The 20,585-nt window shown below is 32.1% G+C and overlaps 2 protein-coding genes across 2 annotated transcripts in view; one reads left to right on the plus strand and one right to left on the minus strand.

The window, feature by feature from the left end:
* LOC118189649 (uncharacterized) overlaps window positions 1-20,585 on the minus strand; it is a 632,173-nt gene that overhangs the window by 312,632 nt on the left and 298,956 nt on the right. The gene's annotated exons all lie outside the window — the stretch shown is intronic.
* The window catches only part of LOC118202696 (cubilin-like), a 406,913-nt gene continuing 388,810 nt past the window's right edge, over window positions 2,483-20,585 (plus strand). Inside the window, exon 1 of the mRNA XM_085815571.1 lies at window positions 2,483-2,530. The gene's annotated coding sequence lies outside the window, so the exon portion shown is untranslated. The remainder of the gene's footprint in view (window positions 2,531-20,585) is intronic.

The following is a 20,585-nucleotide window of genomic DNA, read 5'->3' on the forward strand; positions in this document are numbered from 1 at the left end:
CGAAGGCATCCCTCCCTTTAGGAAGATAGCCCTCGTGTGCTTTGTTGTAATTGAATAATCCAATCCAATCCAATTACTAGATATTTTTCTGTTTAGCATATCATACAAATCTCAAGAGTATGTCATGCAAATTTCAAAAGAAAGGCATATATGCATTTTAAAAGAATTATTGCTTTAATTCTTTCGATGTAATATAGATTTGAAATACCACAATATAATTATGATTATCATAAATTTTTCAACAGTCTGGAATACATGAAGATATAATTCATCACTTCATCATAAATATGTGTACATAAAATATTACATTTTCGTTTCCTCCGTTAGGCAGATGTTTTAAATATCTGATTTTTAAGTCAAGACTGATACAGAGAATAAATTGAAATTCGTGTCCTTTTCTAATCACAAATCTATCGCCGAATGGCTAAAGGCGAAATTTCTCTAGTTCGCATCGGGTTCTAATTTCTGGCAGTTGAACCTGCTCGATATATCAGATGTTCATGGTTTCCCACCTTTATAACGCATTTAAGAAGATAACGTCCCTTAAAAATTCATCTCAAATGCAACATTTTTCGTAAGCATATAGTCGAATGTGCTTTGCTTTAATCAAATAGTTTAATCTAATCTTTTCTTCACACTTTCATGCATAATTTAAGACGAGTATTTTAAAAGGTGGATAATTTTTAATTCTTTACGTTGTTTAGAGTTGAAATATATAAATGATCCACGGATAGAAAACATTTATTAAAATACTGCATATTATTCTGCTTGATATTTCATTACCTTCAAAATCCCTTTGTCTACCAGGCATTTATCTGCAATTTTCCTCCATACCTTTGTTCCAATGGCAGCTGTGCTTTGAAAAGAGACTGTCACCAATATATGACTAACTGTCATTAGCATATCATATTTTAAACAAATGCCACTTCGCGATACTGATTAAGTGATTTACCGTAGTATATATTCATCTGATTATTTGATAATGCTATCAGCTTTTTGTAATGTTATCAGAATAATGGATACACATAAAATCCTAATTTTATGGAAACCTGAGCTGATTTCCCCAAATAATTTTCATTGGCTCTATGACTGATTGGTACAAAGACTTTTAGCGACAGTTTTCTGGTTGTTACACATAAGTACACTTTCTATTAGCCTTTCTTTGTTGTGAGATCTACTGCTTACTGCTTGATACGTTTTCCTAAATTTATATGCCACATGGCGAATTTCTGATTTTAATTACTGTTTGTATATTATTCTGTTATTGCAAAAATATCTTAGTACCATATATTTTATCCAAATTCAAGACGTATGTTTCAGAAATTCTGCTAGTTGCATTTATTGCCTTAATCTTGGTCACTAATATCGATATTTGGGATGAATACATATTTATATCTGTACATAATCAAAGACATTAACTTCTCTAATTATGTACACAGCCAACGATATTCGTATGTGTGCATTTTATAAGTCTGCTCTAATACAATTCGAAGATTTTGAGAACAATAGTTTCGATCAAAATATCTGAAAAGGGTAAACAAAACATTGAAAAATACTGAAAATACATAAAAGCATATAAACCAAAGATTAAATATGATTAAATTTTCTTAACTTTGCATTAACTGTTTTAACTATTAATATTGTATTATTATCAACTTAAAAGTGTTTGCTTATAGCTTTAATACTTAGGACTTGAAATCTCGAACTCGTATTTTCTTGTCCATATTCCTCAATTAAGAAATCATAAATAAACTCCTTTAGACTTAACTATGTATTGATAATGTCGCAAGTGACACTATGCGTTATATCTTTAGTTTAAAAACATGCTAATTCGTGAGAGCCATGTCGTTAGTAATTTCTATAGTTTCCGATTTCTTAATATTTTTGGTAGTCTTATTTCTAGAATATTCTATAATTTAACATAATTGTTTGGAAATATGAAAAAGTAACTAATAATCAACGTAAAATTCTCAATTTAATTAAATTTCCTAGTCAAATTTAAAAAGCGTTTAATTATTTATACGGAGTTTATATTTTTTAACAATTAGTAATTATTTTAATGCTTAATTTATATTATTTAAATGATAAAATGTTAATTTAATAAATAATTTTTAACCCAAATGTGAGCAAACATCTCCATAAAATGATATTTAAAGCATTTTGGTAATATTTCTGGATCTTGATATTTGTGACTGTTATACTGACTGAGGATTAAGGGCGTATCTACAACATCTGGATCAGCTTGTATTATGAGCAACCACATGTTATCTCGCGATAACTTGGCGGCGCGTAACGAGATGTTCGTACAAACTCGTTATCGCTGATGAGGAAACCCAGGTGCAAACTCTAGTGATGTCAGCTGGCGTTATGAAATAATTCGCGCAAAATGCTCAACCGTATCATTTATTTCATCACCAGGATGCTTCCTGTTGCATTTCTCGTCAGAATGATTTCCTCATAGCAAAGCTGGGTTCATCAAAAATAAGAAATGGAATAGAAAGACTGAACAGTATAAAACCTGCTCTAACTGGTAGGTGAAAAACTTGAAGTATATTCTATAATAAAGCACAAATTACTAAAGTAAAAATTTCAAAACTATTAATGATTGTTTAGTTTAACATTAGACACATCAAGCTAATTATATGTGCATAGTTAAATATTTCAGGTCCATATTGTCATTATTTAATCTTGAATGCATATCTAGCGCGACTTTGTAGTACGTGCATTAATATTTTCATGTTTCTTTTTCACTGTTGCTTAAATATGAAGAAGCTTCCGAAAGAAATTCTTTTTCTGAAAGCATTTCTTCGTACAAAGCTTAACATCGATTAAGTAGTTTACGGCAGTGAATTAAAGTTATTTATCATATATTTGAAATAAAATCTTTTTTAGATTAATAAACAAGAAGATAAATTTAGAGTTTAAACATCTAAATTGTACTAATAGCTCATTTTTCTTCTTCATTAAATTACCACTCTAGTAATAGTTCAACATCTCGTTACTTGTTTCTGTTGCAATGAAAAAGAATTTTAAACGTAAAACTAATTAATTATTTAAACCTAGGGGAGGTTAATTTAGTTTCTAGAGTCAAGAATGCTTTTCGATGCAAATATGTCTGTTGCTGCTAGTTTGTATGTCCAGATATGCATTTACGTGAGGGCGGCTTCATGAATAACCATAGATGAATGGAGTTTATTTTTTTAGTATTGTAAAGAACACTCTCTACTTAAAGAGACGGATGCCTTCGTGGAGGACTTTCTACGAGACCTTGCTCGTATTCACGTTACACATGGGGTAAGCTATGAACAGAAGCCATACAAGCAGTCCGTTCGCCTGATTCAAACTAGGGATGAACTACCAGTACTCATCAGTACCAACTACTTCGCAATGAAAGGGTTAATTAAGACTAAGGCTGACGAGGAAGTGCACCTCTTGTTGGCCAAAGGCCGTCGTCACAAGAGATAACGGAGAGCGTTTGTGCAGAATTCCTCCCTCGTCTTACCCGAGAATACCCTAGGAAAAGAATCTATATTCTTTCTTTTCTTGCATATTTCTCCTTTGTAGTAGATTTTTTGGTCCATAAATACTTGAGTTCTAGTTCATAAATCCACTATAACAACAAACAGTTAAGATTTGACTGAGGTTCAAAACATAAATAAACAGTATGACATCTACCTTTCTTTAACCATCATACCATCCGGAAAAGCGCAACAATACCTACAGCAGCTGAATGTTTTAAATGCTAAGCAGAAGGTAAAGTAAACAATCCCAGCACTGGCCTTCCTGGAACCTGGCTAGAAAGTTTTAAGATTGAGCTCATTAAAAAAAAAACTACAATATTTTCACATAATCCTTGTTACTATGCTTTTCAATAACCGGTCCAATGCACCCATGTAAAACACCGCGTTCGTTAATTTTCCTTCAGGAAAGAATTTCTGGTTAATCAGTCCTCTGCAAATAAACAAAAACAAAAAAAAAAAAAAAAAAAAAAAAACACTAATATTATCTTCACTCTAGATTTTTAGAAATGCACTTTCATTGGTTTTGGCGAGGTTTGGCAAACTCACTCTGACTCTCAGTGTCTTCGTATCAGGATCTTTGACGAAACACCAACATTTATTATCTGTGATGACTTTTTAAATAGTCTATATTGCTAATTCACATATCAAGAAAATCCTGACAAACCGTTACTCAATCATCCTTTTGTTCTGCAGTTAATTAATACGGAATAAAGCGTGCATACAATTTCTTTTTCCTTAATTCTCACCAATTGTTATATAAAGAGTTTCTTAATTAGTGTTTTAAAGTTCTTCAAGCATTCTAATCGTTAATCGACGATCTTGATTTTACTCAGCACGGACAGTTCTGATGTTTGGATCAGTTTAGCTTGAATGAGGAATTCCCGTTCTTTCGTCATCTTTTACGTCATCTTTACCATCTCGAAGTCTACAAAACCACAAAAAAACGTTAGAAAACCCAAAAAGACGTTAGAAAACGCCACACATTCTTCACCATAAGCGTTCTGCATCATTTAATTATTTCCTATATTAGTTTTGCAACTTTTCAAGCAAGATTACCGCACATTTCTGTTACAAACATTCAAACAACAAAAGATAATTATCTCCGTAGCAACTCAACTCACTCTGATGCAATTTGCAGACTAGAATCGAAATGTTTTATACTACAGAGTTTCGTGTATTGCAAACACTTGAAACATTTTAGCCAAACCTTGTACTTTGACAAGACAAAAACTACCTCAATAATGAGAAAATTGAAGCCAATTATGGGAGTGCTTCTCAGAGAATTTATATCCCAGACTAAGAAAGCAGACAATGAACAACTCTCATAAACGTTTCCCATAGTGAGGGGCATAACATTTACAAGTCACAAATCCAATGTATGACGTCAAAATTAATGTTTTGTATTGTAATCTTACTGCGCTATATTTCATTGTTAACATATTACACTGTTAGATTAATGTATTTAATGTATTATTTGCAAAGTTAATACGTGATACAGAATTTTCAAAGTACTTTATTGTATGAATATTATTCTACATTGCAGTGCTAATGTAGCGCTTTGCTGATCGCATCGTTAGCTAGCGCATCGTTAGCTAGAGCATCGTTAGCTCTCATACAGTAAATGAAATACACTGCATGAGGAATGTGTGTTTTGTAATACCGAATCTAGAAAATCAATCCACTGAATAACTCAGATCTGATATTCATCTATAGCTATGGTAAAAAAGCTGTCCAATCGATGCAAAAAGGTACTTTCAATTCGTTTGTTCTCAGGCGCTCCCAAAACGTGCTTCAAAATGCGTAATGTATTCAAGATATGTTCTTGGTTAAAATACATTTGAAATGCAGGCTAATAGTATTCCTAAATGTTCATTTTAACATGAAATGTTAGTAAGTATTTACTTACGAATGTCGTACTAATAAAATGCATTAACCTATTTAATCAGTGTAAGGTGCACGTCTAACGAATATGCACATAGGACACATAAAAGGATACATAAAATATTTCATACATGAAACATTCCATTTTTATTCATGAAAATATTGCCAATGAACCGGATTAATTGATTTAATAGAGGAAGAGGACTCAACTGACGAACAATTTAAGTACAGACAGTAAGAGACACGAGATATTCCCAAATATTCTCTGATAAATTGCGTTATCCTGTGTATTAAGGGTATTCAGGTGACCAGCATTCCAGGAGTTGTTATGTGAAACTGAAGACTTGGCGGTTCAACGTTGTGTAGCAATTTTCCTCCCAAAGATATTTTTTGACAAAGAATAGAACAAAGTTAGAACGTTAGAACATGAACTGTGACATTTTTATTTTCTCTGAACTGGTGAACTACAACCTTGTGAATTCACATAGTCAGAAATAAATTTGTTTTCTTTCCTTACAGAGAAAATATAGTGAGAGGCTCCTTTTCCTAGCAGTGTATCGAGTCGGGTTGTTAATCTTGTGATGCTGTTTTGATGTTGGTAAGAATAAAAAGGCAAATAGTCAATGTCTCATTTTGGGATTGATAAAAATGTTTAAAGAAAATAAAAAATTCTGTAAAATACGAATGCAAAAAAACAATATGAAATAATTAATTATATTTAACACAGAAATGTTTTAATTTTCGGTTACGTTATTGTAGAGGAATACATATACTTTTGGTTCGAACAATCTGATTGCTGATAACTAATTATAGGCAACTAGAACTAATACAAATTTCCCCAAATCAGTTAACAGAGCATAGGTGCAATGCTTAAATTTATTATACACTGAATGTTCTTCGAAGTTCTGTTCCATTTTTCTTATCGTATACATTAAATATCTTATGTTCTACACCTCCAGCTACGTAATGTCTTTTAATTCGAATGAAATATTATACTGTTTTAAGGATGATTTTGATAGAATTAAATATTTACAATAACCCCCAATTTTTTTCCGTTTTTAAATATCTCTCTTTCGCTCTAGTTTTATACTCAAATATCATCAGGTTAGGATTACGAAATAGAATAAAACAAATATTTAGTTCAAATTTATTTGCAACATTCCAACGAAATTCGTTTTAACTTAACTACACCCTGCATATAGAAATAGTCAAAAGCAAATATTGTCTAGATCGGAATATTTATTATGCATTGGTACTTAAAGTAAATACTAGTTTTTGAGTAAGAAAAGCAATTATCATTTGAGAAAGCCTATAGCGCACCTTTTGAAAGAAGGAATGTTGTAAATATACTTTCCTAATTTTAGAATTTTAGAAAAATAATTTCAAGTTACAATGTTTGGCTATTTTCTACAACACTTACTCTTTATAACTTGAAACCCATAATTACTTAAAATACGCAAGACATGTCGGTATTATAAGTGAATATTTACTATTTAATAGATCTTAAACTATTATAAAATTACGTAAAATGTGCACCAGATACAGGTTTGGAGATGTGTATAATAATGTTCAATGATGTGTTCAATAATATTTATATCACACTGTAAATTAATAAGCTGCATTTCTAGATTTTCCGATGAGTTACTCACGTTTGGTTTTGGTAATGAATGTAGCAGAAGATTGGTATTAAATTCTTAAACATACCGTCAATTTCTTCAAAACAAAATTTTAAACATTTTCTTCAAATTCTTGTCATAATAACTGTTCTAAAGTCAATTAATTTATCTCTAATTAATTAAACTTACAACAAGTATTCCAAATTTCGACTATACAATTGTTAAGTTCTCGAATTAATGCGTTTAATAAGGTTCATCCTAAGAAAGTTTAAAGTCAGTTCTAAGCACAACGTAGTATAATGCTGCACCCTCTACTGTACAGCTCCGATCAATCCATGGACCATTCTCTCGATTAAAAACCAGCTTCCAGCTGAACACTTCCAGTCAGGAATCGTGTTTTAATGCAGAAGGAGGCTATTTTATATAATAGTATGTGTCCATAAAATTATCTTCAAATAAATGACTTTCATGGAATCAGTCTCATTATTTTCTGAACAGACCATGTAACTTTCTAATAATAACATTACAAATTTAGCAAAACTTTAATTTGGAATTTTCAGTTTCGATCTGTAAAAATGAAGTTCGTCAATGGTTAGTTTTCACCCTTCCTTATATACGAGGAAGAAAGAGAAGATTTCAGCCTACATACGAAACAATCTGTGTGGAGTTTTGTCACTGAATATTCATGCGCATGAAACATTTCAAGAATATGAGGTCGGAAGAAGGACGTCAAAAATTAATTTAATAATTTAATACAAAAAATAACAAACGCAGATTTAAATTACATAAAACTGTATAGCAAAGTTAATAAAATCATCTGCATATGTTGAAATATATGCAAGCAGAGAGAATTATTTCATTCAGTTCTCATGCTAACATATGCAATAGCTAAAATGCTCTGCGTATTTACATATAATTCAACAATTTTAGCTATTATTTAACGTTTCTTTGAATTAATTGCTTTCATATTAATGTAAGTTTTCCTTTTTTTTTTTTTCTTTTTTTTTGAGGAATTTCATTTTTATGCAAATTTATTATGAAAAAAAGAGCTTTCACAAAGTAGCCTTTTCTTATTTAATAATAACAATAACAGGCTATAATGTTTTAAAGCATTCAACCTAACCTCAGTCCAAGGAAGTTATGAAACATTAATCTTTGTTGTCGCATTAAACATGCAGTTGTCAAATATAATAATGAGTGTTAGGTAAAGTCCGTCAAATTATTCAGTAAAATCACTTGAATATTCAGAGTCTAATCATTACTTGAGTCGCTATTCATCATACAGAAATTGGCAGAGTTGCTTTTCTGCATTGTAATGCACAAATGTTAAGAGCAGGTTGTCGACAAACCCGAAAGTCCTTGCGTTCTAATTGCAGTCGTACAACAGGTTCTCACAAATTTAACATAAAACAGTTGCGTATGCTACTAATATAATATAAAAGACTTTTTATTGTCATATGCTTCTATCGCATAGTAGAGACGTTTTATGCGAGATTTCAGCCATTTTAAAGATTCAACTTAACTCTAGAAAGAAATACGTAAAAAAGTAATATTCTGAACAGTCAATTTTTAACTTTAATACATATTTACGCGAGTGTATTGGGAAGAAAATTAATAATCCAACAGTATTCTATGAAGCTGTAGTTAATACCAAGTGCTATATAAAAATGCATTCTTTTAATAGAATGTGCTGCTAAAACGTCGTATACTGCAAAATATGAATTGGATGTTTAAACAGAATGGAGAAAAACTAGTAAAAATAATGAAAAAAGTAAATAAAATAAATAATGAAAACAGTAAAGACATTGCACATATTTTTAATTTTTCTCCTGGAGAACGTTTGCTTTATTCCTTTTTTAGCGGAAGAAGTTATGTTTATATTTTGCCAGACAATGTGACAAATACTACTCAAATCTCTATTGGCCTAAATTTTTAACTCCGTTATTCATTCAATATAACCAAGCAGTTTGTCTACACACTTCAAAATGCCTCTAAAGCTTCTTTGCTTTTTCAGCTTTTTCATTACCACTTCCGATTGTTCTCTTAACTTCTTCTGAGACACTGCGCCTAGAATATCTCTTTGACAAACAGCTGGGATTTAAATGAAGCATGATTCCTTCACCGCACTGATGAAAGTTCCAACATTACGATATCAAAGATCATCTTTTAAATTATAGGACAACAAGCTTTTTCAACTGCCGTTCTCTTCAAAAATTTCTTATTTCTTTTTTTATCGAATTCTTTCTACTTTACTAATAAAAGACGAAAGAAAATGTTAATGTGATTTTAGTCAGTTTATTTGGAAATGTATATGATTTAATGCCCTTGAAGAGACATTAGGTTATTTCGAAGCACGAAAGATGAAAAATGAGCAAAGCCCTCACCGGGAGTCGAACTACGGATCTCTTGAATACACGTAGAGCGTGCTGACCACTATACCACAAAGGCATGCTAAGAAGGCGGGAGAAATACCTTATACAATACCCCTTTTAAACGCCGAATGGGGATTAGGGGACCCAATCGCCAAAGTCTGCTGGTGAAGAATCATCATTCACCACATTTTAGTTCGGGCACCACTGTAGAGACATTAGGTTATTTCGACGCAGAAGAAATGAAAAATGCGCAATGCCTTCGCACGGACCTCTCAAATACACGTTGAGCGTGCTGACCACTACACCACGAAGGCATACTAAGAAGGTGGGAGAAATACCTTATACATGCATAAAACAGTATAAAAAATTTGAAATTAAATCCCTAATACACTTCGTCATTTATTATATTTATGATTTTAATTTACTCTATTTATTGACTCCTATCCTATCTCTGAATCGACTCGATCTCTTACAATGTCATATTCACTTCTGTAGGTCTTTATCGACCACAGTCTAGAGAATCCTGTGTTAAACATTTAACTTTATTCAAAGTCTTCAAAATTTATTCGAGTTTAATTACATGCATATCCGTTTGACCGGTTTTTCGACTTCTTTGAAACCAAGATCGTTTCTTTCTAAAAAATCAAAAGTTATCCATCTTCTTCTTCTTTCAATCTGATAACAGTTTTGAAGGACTATGTCCCGATAATTGGCATACTAATTACAGGGAATTTAATGCATTAAACTGCTACATTTTCAATTGTATCAAAAGTAATTTCAATAAATTCCGCTGCAATATCAGCCATTATCAGTAATTTTTTCAAAATGTGCTATTCATATAAAATTTCAAACGGACATGTTAAATTCTACAATCCTTTAAATAATAAAACATTTTTTTTCACAAAGTACACAAATATTCTTGATAAACTACTAATTGGTACATATTTGAGTTTAAAGCTTGAAAAACAATATCCTTATTTTTCTCCTTTGACAAGCAAGTTTTTCTGGTGCAGTCTTAATGCTAACAGCTCTGACGCTTTTTTGGGCAGTCCCAAATTTCGTTCCAAATTATTCAACTCATGGTGGTTAAATTTCCTACGAATGGAATCATCTTAAATTTCAAAATCTTCGCCGTTGGGATCAATTCGTCATTCATCAGAATCGTTCACCTCTGTTTCCAAAAACGATTAATTCTTTGAAAATTGCACTGGGATTTCAGCTGAGTGAGGTACCGTGCGCATAGCTGGATGGGAAACTAAGGTACTCTATTTTAAATTTGTTTTCCTTGTAATACCTGACGTTTTAACTATGCAAAAGTAACAATCACTTGAGTGATCTTTGGGATCTCGATAAATTATAGGTATACCAAATGCAAGCTTAGAACGTGTTCCCTTTATCCACACCTGTAGGCTCTCGACACTACTGCTTGCACACTTAGTGAGGGACCCACGATTTGTCTTGACGACCAATTTTCCCTTTAATATAGGTTTGACTGACAAATGTACTGACATTTATCCTTTAACTGAGAATAATAAAACTGTCACATATATAACAAAACGAAACGAATGCGAATCTGTTTCAGCTCTTACAACGTGAACTAGGAGAAACAGACATATGGAAAGTTTTTAGTCATATATAAATAAAAATTAAATACTGCTAATCTTGTATACAAACACGAGCTCAGAATGCACTTCACCATATTTCACACACACAACATCTCACTACAGTATCTCAGACGTAAATATATTAGTCTAAACAAGTATACGCCTATTGCTGGTCTCTTACGGCGCCATGCACCCAACGCCAGTCGAAGAGTTTATGTCAGCCAATAGGAGAGCAGTAGTACTTCCTATGAACCACACTCAATGCAGTGGAGAATGGTCAAATTTACATAGGGTTTATAGAAAGAAACTTGACATGGTATAAGAAAATTAACTACAGCTTTGAAATCAGCGTGCCCATTCAACTCTAAAATAGCTCAAAAATTGAACTCAGCAGAAATTGTGTTAATTCGTTATTAGCAATGAAACAATTATTCTAAATATTTTTTGCAGTTTACTTGTCGATTAGCCTAGCGCCCACTATAGAGGTTTGTATAATCATTTCTTATATCCGACATTACATATACGTAACCTAATAAAAATATATAATTATCGCAGATGTATATGGAAAGAAATGCGAAACCGCTTGAAGTAAAAGGCTTAAAATTTTTAGAGTTAGCAAATTATTTTAATAACAAAGGCAATTTAAGAATTAGTTAATTACATATAATAAAACTAATGATATTTCTGTTAATTTAATATCGTAGTAAGTGAGCATACTGTTGGCCAGATGAATGTTCACGGAATTGAATACTTTCAATGAATGGTAGAATTGCTTTTATACGATATTTCAAGGTTACGCGCGTGATGTAAAATCATTATGTAATTATTGGAAATGGATATAATATAAATGTGAAAAATTCTTTCTTATTTAACTTAAAAATATAATGATTTTGAGGTTCTTAAAAATCACAGAATGAGAAATCGCATTTTTAGTTTAAAAGTACATTACATTGCTCAGGAACATAGAGATTAAAAGCATTCGAAAACATACATTGAAACTATGTTAGCCTTAGCATTATGGCCTTTCCCGTATCAACTGCGATCCCAACTACGATTAGCGGTCATTTTGGCCCCTTGTTCCGAATAGAAGAGAAGGCTCACCTTTTGCTAATATTATGTAATGCTTATAACAATACATTTTGATTATTTAATAAGTAAATAAAGAAAATTGAGTAAATACATGCAATCAAAAGATAATTTAATGTCAAAAAGAGCAGCATAAAGCAAAGTGAGTAAATATATTAATCGAAGGATAATTCAATTCCTCTGAATAAATTTATTTGACATTGTTTACCCTGACAGGAAGGGTTGACGCAAGTACCATTTCTTATTTCCTTAGATACGGAAAGTTTGTGAATTATGGATGAAATGCACAACTTTCGAAGTTCCTCAGCCATATTCAAAATAAAATCACGACGTCTGATATTCTTCTATTCAGTTTTTTCCTTGTAAATGATCCATGCATTTATCACGGCCAAATCAAGAATATTACAAAAAAAGAATTAAACTGGCCAACGGCTGGATGAGGACTTCACTAAGTATTTTTTGGTCACTGGGTCCGAAACATCAACTCCACATTCAGTTGAATTGTAAAAATTACAACTTTCGGTGCGTATGTTTCATCAGATACGATTTCCAGTATTGGGTGCATGATGCTCAGGAGTAATGACATTCTTAATTTTTTCCCCCTTGGTAAGACGTTAGGATTATATTTTCATGCTTAGCAATCTTACTAGAGCAGTATTTTTGAAAGAATAAGGTAATTCTCTTTTCGTACGATTTATTGTGCCAACGCAGTTTATCTCTGAATTCCGCATTTCTTTTGCTAATTTCAGCGGTTCCATCAATCGAAAAACTGCATGTCTACCTACTGGTCTTGTTTCATCTTTTCCCAAATAGAAAAATCCGCTCAGTAAATATTTTGACTGCACATCAGAAGCAAACCAAAATTTAATGCCAAATTCTTCTGATGTTTTAGGTATCTACTGAATAAATCGGCATTGGGTCTTCGTGAGGAATAATTGTTTATCCACTGCTATATTTTCGTCCAATTTATAACATTTCAAGCAGTTTTCTATAAAAGCATTCCAGATATCATAAATAAGGGCAAATGGATCAATTTGGAGTCTTTGAGATATTGATCTAAATTTTTATTTTTCTTCTCTGTTTCGTGAACAGGTTCTCCATCAGATTAATCGGGTTCACTTGTTTCAGTAGGAACAATCCAGTCCTCGACGGATAAACTGCATTAGATTCGATACGTAATTCTTCATCAGATTCAGTTTCTGACGCAGAATTATCATCAGAAAGATGTTCAAAACCTTTCAGCATTTCTTCCTTCGTTAGATATTTCCTACCAACACTTCTACGCGACATGTTAAACAGGTCAGAACAACAAAACTATCCAAATAAAGTAAAATACACATGTGTATACTGAAAAATAAATTTTCTAACACAAACGAAATGCGCACACACGTGGTGCGCAAAAATTCCGAACAGGTGTTTTTTTATTCCCCCTCCTTCCCCCCACTCACTTCACCTATAATTTTCTGGATGCGATCAAAGAAACTGTTAGCTGTAACTCTAGGTATAAACAATATTATTGTCGAAAATAATGATTAAAAATGAACAACAAAATTATCATGTTATATTCGCACATTTTTAAGAAAAAATATCGAAGTTATAAATAAAAAATTTAAAAGGCTATGTTCAATTAAAATGAAGATACGTTGAAAACGACAGATCGCCTGATTCTAGTGTTATCCCACAATGCCAAACAGCACTAAAACAGCACTGACTGCACCACCGAAGAAAATCCATTAAGAAGAATCTTACTTAAGATTGGCGAACAGCATAGTTCTACATAATAGCGAAGGAACAATACCTGTATTTGGGCTGAATGTTCTGTATTACCAGCGCCATAGCGAAGTTAAGTTTATAGAGTTATTCCATTAAAAAAATGCCAGAACTCACTGCCTCCACTTCTGCGAGAATTATTTACTAGCGGAAGTAGTTATATACACATAGCATGTTTAACAATAGACGTGTATTGCAGCTGTTTCTATCAGTAAGTGCTACAACTAATATTTATATTCAGCTTTACAACAATACTTTCAAGAATTTAAATGGAAAGAAGTCGCAAGCATTTTTGTAGTCTTAACTATTAAATAGTTAACTCAAAAATGTCATAGACACTTACCGAATTTTAGCTCTTAAAGTTTACATTTAATCCTCTAATTTTAATATCGTCTTATGTTAGAATGAAACATACTGCTTAAAACCGTTCCACGAAACATTGCATTATCTTTTGAAATTCTTTCTCCTAAAGTATTCTGAAAATTACCGTTATATATAGTTGTCCTAATCTCAAAATTCTTTGTTCTTAAGTGACAGGTATGCTCTCTGTTATCGAGGATTGTGAAACTTAAAGTGTTTTCCATAATTGTAACAAAAGTATTCGCTAATGGAAAATGGATACTTTATTTTACGTTTTGCCTTGTCTGCTATGGAAAACTTGTTTCAATGATATTTTAAAATACAAAGAAATAAAGATTTACCCAGAAACAGGGATTAATTCATTTTCCCGGCATATTGCTTTCTTCTCATGTCTAATGTAAGACTTTTATTCGACTTTTAACGTATTAGTAAGTAGTATTTACCTCCTTAATACAATAAATTATTTATCAGTTCCTAAAGTACTGAAGGCTGAATTTATTTAAGATTAATGAATTCAGAAGCTGCATAAAAGCTTAGGGATTACTTTTAATTGAACAGAATTCTAAAAATAATAAATTTCTAATATTGTGATCAAAGTAAGTTTCTATTATGTGATTCTGTCACAATATTTTCATGATATAGTCACAATATACATATTATTTCAATAAATGAATTCACTGGTATTTTAATATCTACGCGATGCTTCATTTCTAAGATTTCTAGTAGATGTTAGGCCATGTGATTGCGTATGCATATGCGTATATCTCATGAGGTTCACCGCAAATAAGCATTGCGTAGTTTCATTTTAGTAGAGTATTTATTTAACCGTGAAATTTTCATCGTTTGGAATCATATTAATTCTTGTTAAGAAAAAATAATGTATCAAAATTAAATAATAATATATTAACTGATTATCTTGAAAAGCTTTAGAGTGAAATCAAACAACATTCAAGTTAGTAAACCATCTGTTTCTAAAACATTTAAAATTGAATTGGCCTTGTCTTAAACGCTCAGAACAGCAATAATTTTATTTCAGCTTCTATCCCTTGAAGTGTAATCCTTATCTTGGTGAAGTCTTACTGCATGTTTATTATCATGTGTCTCCTATATGTAAATTTAAAATACAATAGAGAGTTTGCGTTAAAAAATGTGACATTAATTTAAATTAAAAGGAATCTTAATTTAATTTTAAAGGCTGTCATTTGCGCCGATTTAAGCATCTAGGCAAAATGTTCAAATTGGATATTTGTTTCTAACGAAATCTTCAATAATGTCGCTTAAAATATTTAATAATAACAGTAAATACAAACACCAATACATTAACCACTGTATAATTAGCTAGTTTCTGGTATAACTAAAAATATGCATGTTATATTTTAATGCGGGTTGCTTGAAAGCGATGCGATGATAGAAGAAACCGCTACTCTTCACATCAGTCGTAAAGTATGAGTGTAGAGGCATGAAGACGAAGCTGACAAAACTGAATTCGAAGACTCACTATATTTATTTTTATGTACACATCAGATCATTCTTTTGTAAACAAGATATTTGTAGATCATGGTTAATTACAATAACCTTTATGTAAACGGGTTAAGAAATAATACTACGTCATCTTAGGTAAAGAACAAAGGAGGACAATTAAGCATAGCAGCGCAGAGCTGTTTCGCAGGGCAGGAGAAGATTTCGACTTAGACTCTATAATTGACCGAGCTATTGCGAAGAGCAATGTTGCCTGTTCCAGAATTAAAGCCCAAGGGCACTTGACATAAAGAAATCCTTACGTGGAGAAAATCTCAGCTCAGAAAACGGAAGTAAGGGGAAGAAGAGAAGTACCAAAAGGAGCAAGACAATCCAATAGGACAAGTTCGCAAAACGTGACGAGCGATCATAGCTTTCAAGGAGGACCCAAGACAATGTAAATCAATGACAACAATATGAGAAGATACACTACAGCAATGGTTCCAATGACAAAATCAAATACAACTAAACAACCTCAATCAATAGTGCTAAATACAACACAATGCAATACAACACAATTTAATACAACTCTTCAACGCAATACACTACAGTAACTCAACAACAACCTAAGCAACGTATTTACAACACTACTATATTATCACAATGCGAAAAATCTCACAGCATTAGTTTTATCAATCTCTAAGAAGAATATTCAAGCTACAGAAGAACTTCAATCAAAATCAGATGCATTGAAGTATAAACAGCTACCAATTGAGGAGCTAAGTGAAAACGTTGTCATCTCCTCCATGAAGGTATGAGCTGCAAGTGGTCTGAGGCTTCTATCTTCGAAGAGAATTTTATAATTAAAGACTTGGAAGTAATTAACAAAGTCACATTGCACAGCTTTGTTGAAGAATTTTTCATTAGATCTTCTGATGTAATCTGGAATCGTCTCAAGTTTTAAGTCTTTGTGTAAAAGTTTATTGCGGATAAGGTAGGAGAAGTTAAGAAAAGAATGAGGTAATTGCTCGCGAAGCAGCATTTATACAAGGCAGGTGCATATGTACAGCTAAGCTGTGATTGGTAAATTTTTAGTTGTCTTTGCAAGCAGCGTTATGCAAGCCTCATATCATTTTGGAAAGATCTCGAATTTGGGACAAAAGATGAACTTAGGGGGAGAACATAAAATTTAGAATAGTCAATTTTGAGTTTAAGAATTATTTCTTAGTGTAGCTATCGTATTCTATTATATCTTACATGCATAAATATAATCATCAATCAGGCTTTAAAATATTTAAATTTTTCATTTTCGTATTGTCATTTCAGAAAATTACTCATTAACACTTTCGCTATCTAACCGCTTGAGAGCATCTCTTTCTACAACAAGCATTAATAAAGACTTTAGCCTTTCCTATTGCCTTTCCTTCTGTTTTATTGAACTTATGAAATACATTTTTATTTGCAGAAAATCTCTTTATCTAAATTTATTACTTAGTAGGTATAACTATATTAATTATTAAAGACATTTTTGTTTTAGAAAAAAGATGCAGTATTGGTACTTTATATGAACTGGTACATATTGTTCGTAAATTTAGTTTTTATTTTTTCATGTTGGTTTTGCTATTAAAATAAATTGTGCTGTCTATTGATCTTGTTCTTCAATATAAAATATGACTGAAGTAAACATTTCTTATTTCACTTGTATAATCAGATTAAAAAAGGTGTTCTTCATTTTTACTTCCTTCTTTTCCTACTTTCCATTCTGTTCTATGCTAATCCAAATTTTCAACTTTTTACTTTTTACTTATTGATGTTAGAATGTCTACATGTTTGTTTTCTAACATACTATTTAAACAATACAATTTTTTATCTGAACATTTCTTCCTCTTTTTTTTTTTTTTTTTTTTTTTTTCTTTCAGAAATCTTGACTCACGCTAACAGCTCATATTTGGTACTAAATTTCTGATACAAAATAAAATAAGTTCATAGAATAAGCACAAATTTGTTACAATAGCAACTGCTGTTACAAACTTATTCTGAACAGAACATATACTGGGCCTACTGACGAAATTTAAACTGCGTTTTTCATGTCTCGAAAGCGCGACATTTAGGATGTACATAAGATTTATATATAGCATTATTCTAACATAGGTATTTTGACACACAATGGGACTTTTTCTGAAATAACATACTAATATTTTTTCCATATTTCGATTCTACGACTCAAATGATGCCTAAAAATTAAATTTTGTAAAATTTGGTGGGAAATTTACGGAGAAATTCAAAAATTTAACCTGTCCCCTGCCCCCTTGTTAAACTTGTAACAGCTGAAACTCGTGTAGCACCATTAAAATCTATTACGATTCCAAAACTGGAATTATGTGCAGCACTGTTATTGGCACGCTTGATTCAGTCTGTAAAAGCTGCATTAGTTATAAATTTTGATTTAGTGCAAGCTTGGAGTGATTCACAAATCGTGTTGTCATGGCTAAGGTCAGATCCTAAAAAATGGCAAGTATTCGTATCCAACAGAGTTTCTGAAATACAATCGATCTTACCACCTGAGAACTGGAGTCATGTTGATGGAAAAGAAAATCCAGCTGATTGTGCTTCACGTGGGTTATTTCCTGCAGAACTACTATCTCATCAATTGTGATGGAATGGTCCTTCTTGGTTAAAGTGCAGTGAGATTTCCTTGTCTAAAAATATTCTTATAGATGAAGAGGCATTACCAGATGCACGTAAAACAGTCTCATTTGTAGTTTCTGAACCTGTATAGGAACTTGATATTATATCAAATATATCTTCATTTCCAAAGTTGCAACGCATATTTGCTTGAATATTAAGATTCATATCGAATTCTAAAATAGCATATCTAGAAAGAAATACGTCTTTTTTATCTAGTAATGAAATTCGAGCTGCAACTTTCTGTATTGTCCGAATAATACAGCGATTTCACTTTTTTAAAGAAATTCAGTGTTTGGATTTGGGAAAGGACTTACCTACAAACAGCAACCTCCTTAGCTTGTGTCCAATTTTAGATGACAACAAAGTGTTGCGTGTAGGAGGAAGACTGAAAAATGCGCAACTATCAGAAAATGGAAAACATCCAATCTTATTACATTCAAAACACAATCTGACAGAAATCATAATTAGACACTTTCATGTCAAATATCTGCATGCAGCACCGGAACTTCTTCTATCTTTAATTAGACAGCAATTTTGGATCATAGCTGCTAGATCTGCTATCCGAAAAGCAGTAAGATCTTGTATCACGTGTTGCAAAATTAGAGCTAAAACTGCAAGTCAAATAATGGCTGATCTACCGGAATCTAGAGTAACAAAATCGCGACCATTTCATCGAACTGGAATAGATTTTTCTGGACCGTTCATGATTAAACATCGTGCAGGACGTGGACAAAAATCATTTAAATATTACGTATGCTTATTTGTGTGTTTTGTAATCAAGGCAGTACATCTTGAAGTGGTAGAAGATTTGTCAACAAAGGCATTTTTAAGTGCATTGAAACGATTTATTGCAAGAAGAGGGAAACCATTTGAGATTTATAGTGACTGCGGTACTAACTTTAAAGGTGCAGACAAAGAAATCAGAAAATGTTTTTTGCAATGTAAGCAAAATCAAGAAATTCACAAATGTTTGTCTTTAGAGGAAATAAAATGGATATTCAACCCGCCATCATCTCCCCATTTTGGTGGACTATGGGAATCGGCAGTAAAGTCAATGAAATTACATCTAAAAAGGACTGTTGGTGATACTGTGCTGACCTATCCGGAATTTCAGACCTTGATAGCGCAGGTTGAGTCTCGTCTCAACTCTAGGCCATTGTGTCCAACATCGACTGATCCAAATGATTTAACTGCATTAACACCTGGTCATTTGCTAATAAGAACGTCTTTAACTGCCATACCTGAACCAGACCTAAATTATAGTTCCTTCAATCACATTGACAGATGGCATGTGAGACAGTTTATTTTTCAGCACTTCTGGAAAAGATGGAGTCGAGAATACCTGTTTCAGCTTCAGCAAAGACCTAAATGGAAAACAAGTCAAAACAATTTAGAAGTCAATGACTTAGTCCTCATCAAGGAAGGCAATCTTCCGCCTCTTAAATGGAGGTTATGGAGAATAATTGCTTTTCAAAATGCTCCAACAGTTGAAATCCCCTGGGATTTCAACGAGGGCCAGGATGTTTATGTGAGTATCGTTTGCTTCATTTTATTGTTGCAAACAGCGTAAATTTCTTTTGTTTTTCTTTCTTTAGTTTTGAACTTTATGTGTGGCAACAAGATAATTGATTGATATAATTGTGTTTGTGACAGCCATGTAAAATGGCTGGCTTATTTTGTATCAATTATTTCGCATCGCTGACATTTTATTTATAATTAGTGTAAGGAAATAAAAGTAAAGCAATACAGTCCATTTGTTGATTGATTATTGTTTGTGAAACATATTAAGTAAAGAACAGGTGAAATTTCATTTATGTAGTTAAATCAAATGCATGGAAACTTTATAGGACTTCTGGAGACCCCAAAATTTCTCTGTTAGATTTTCAAATAAGCGTTGCGCTGAGATTGTTCAAAACAGGGAAGGTTAGTCTGAAAATTTCCAGCCTTCATTTTTATATATTGATTGTGTTGGTCGACCGTCTTTCTTTTAGAATTTAGCCTCAAGAAAAACAAAAAAGTATCCCACAAAGTATCCACTCATTATAAAGAAAAATTTAACAAAGAAAACTAAAAGATACAAATACTGGGATAGTCGAACGATAACTGTTTGTAATTAACGTTATAGGCCATTGCATGGCAAATGCTTCAAAGATTTTCATGTATCCCAAAAGTAATCGGTTTTGACTGTCAATACGTTTTCGTCTGTATCTTCAGTAAAAGTAATTTTTT

Source organism: Stegodyphus dumicola, chromosome 4, assembly GCF_044657685.1.
Source record: "Stegodyphus dumicola isolate Sdum_Otavi_A_Nest chromosome 4, ASM4465768v1".
In the NCBI taxonomy this organism is placed as follows: domain Eukaryota; kingdom Metazoa; phylum Arthropoda; class Arachnida; order Araneae; family Eresidae; genus Stegodyphus; species Stegodyphus dumicola.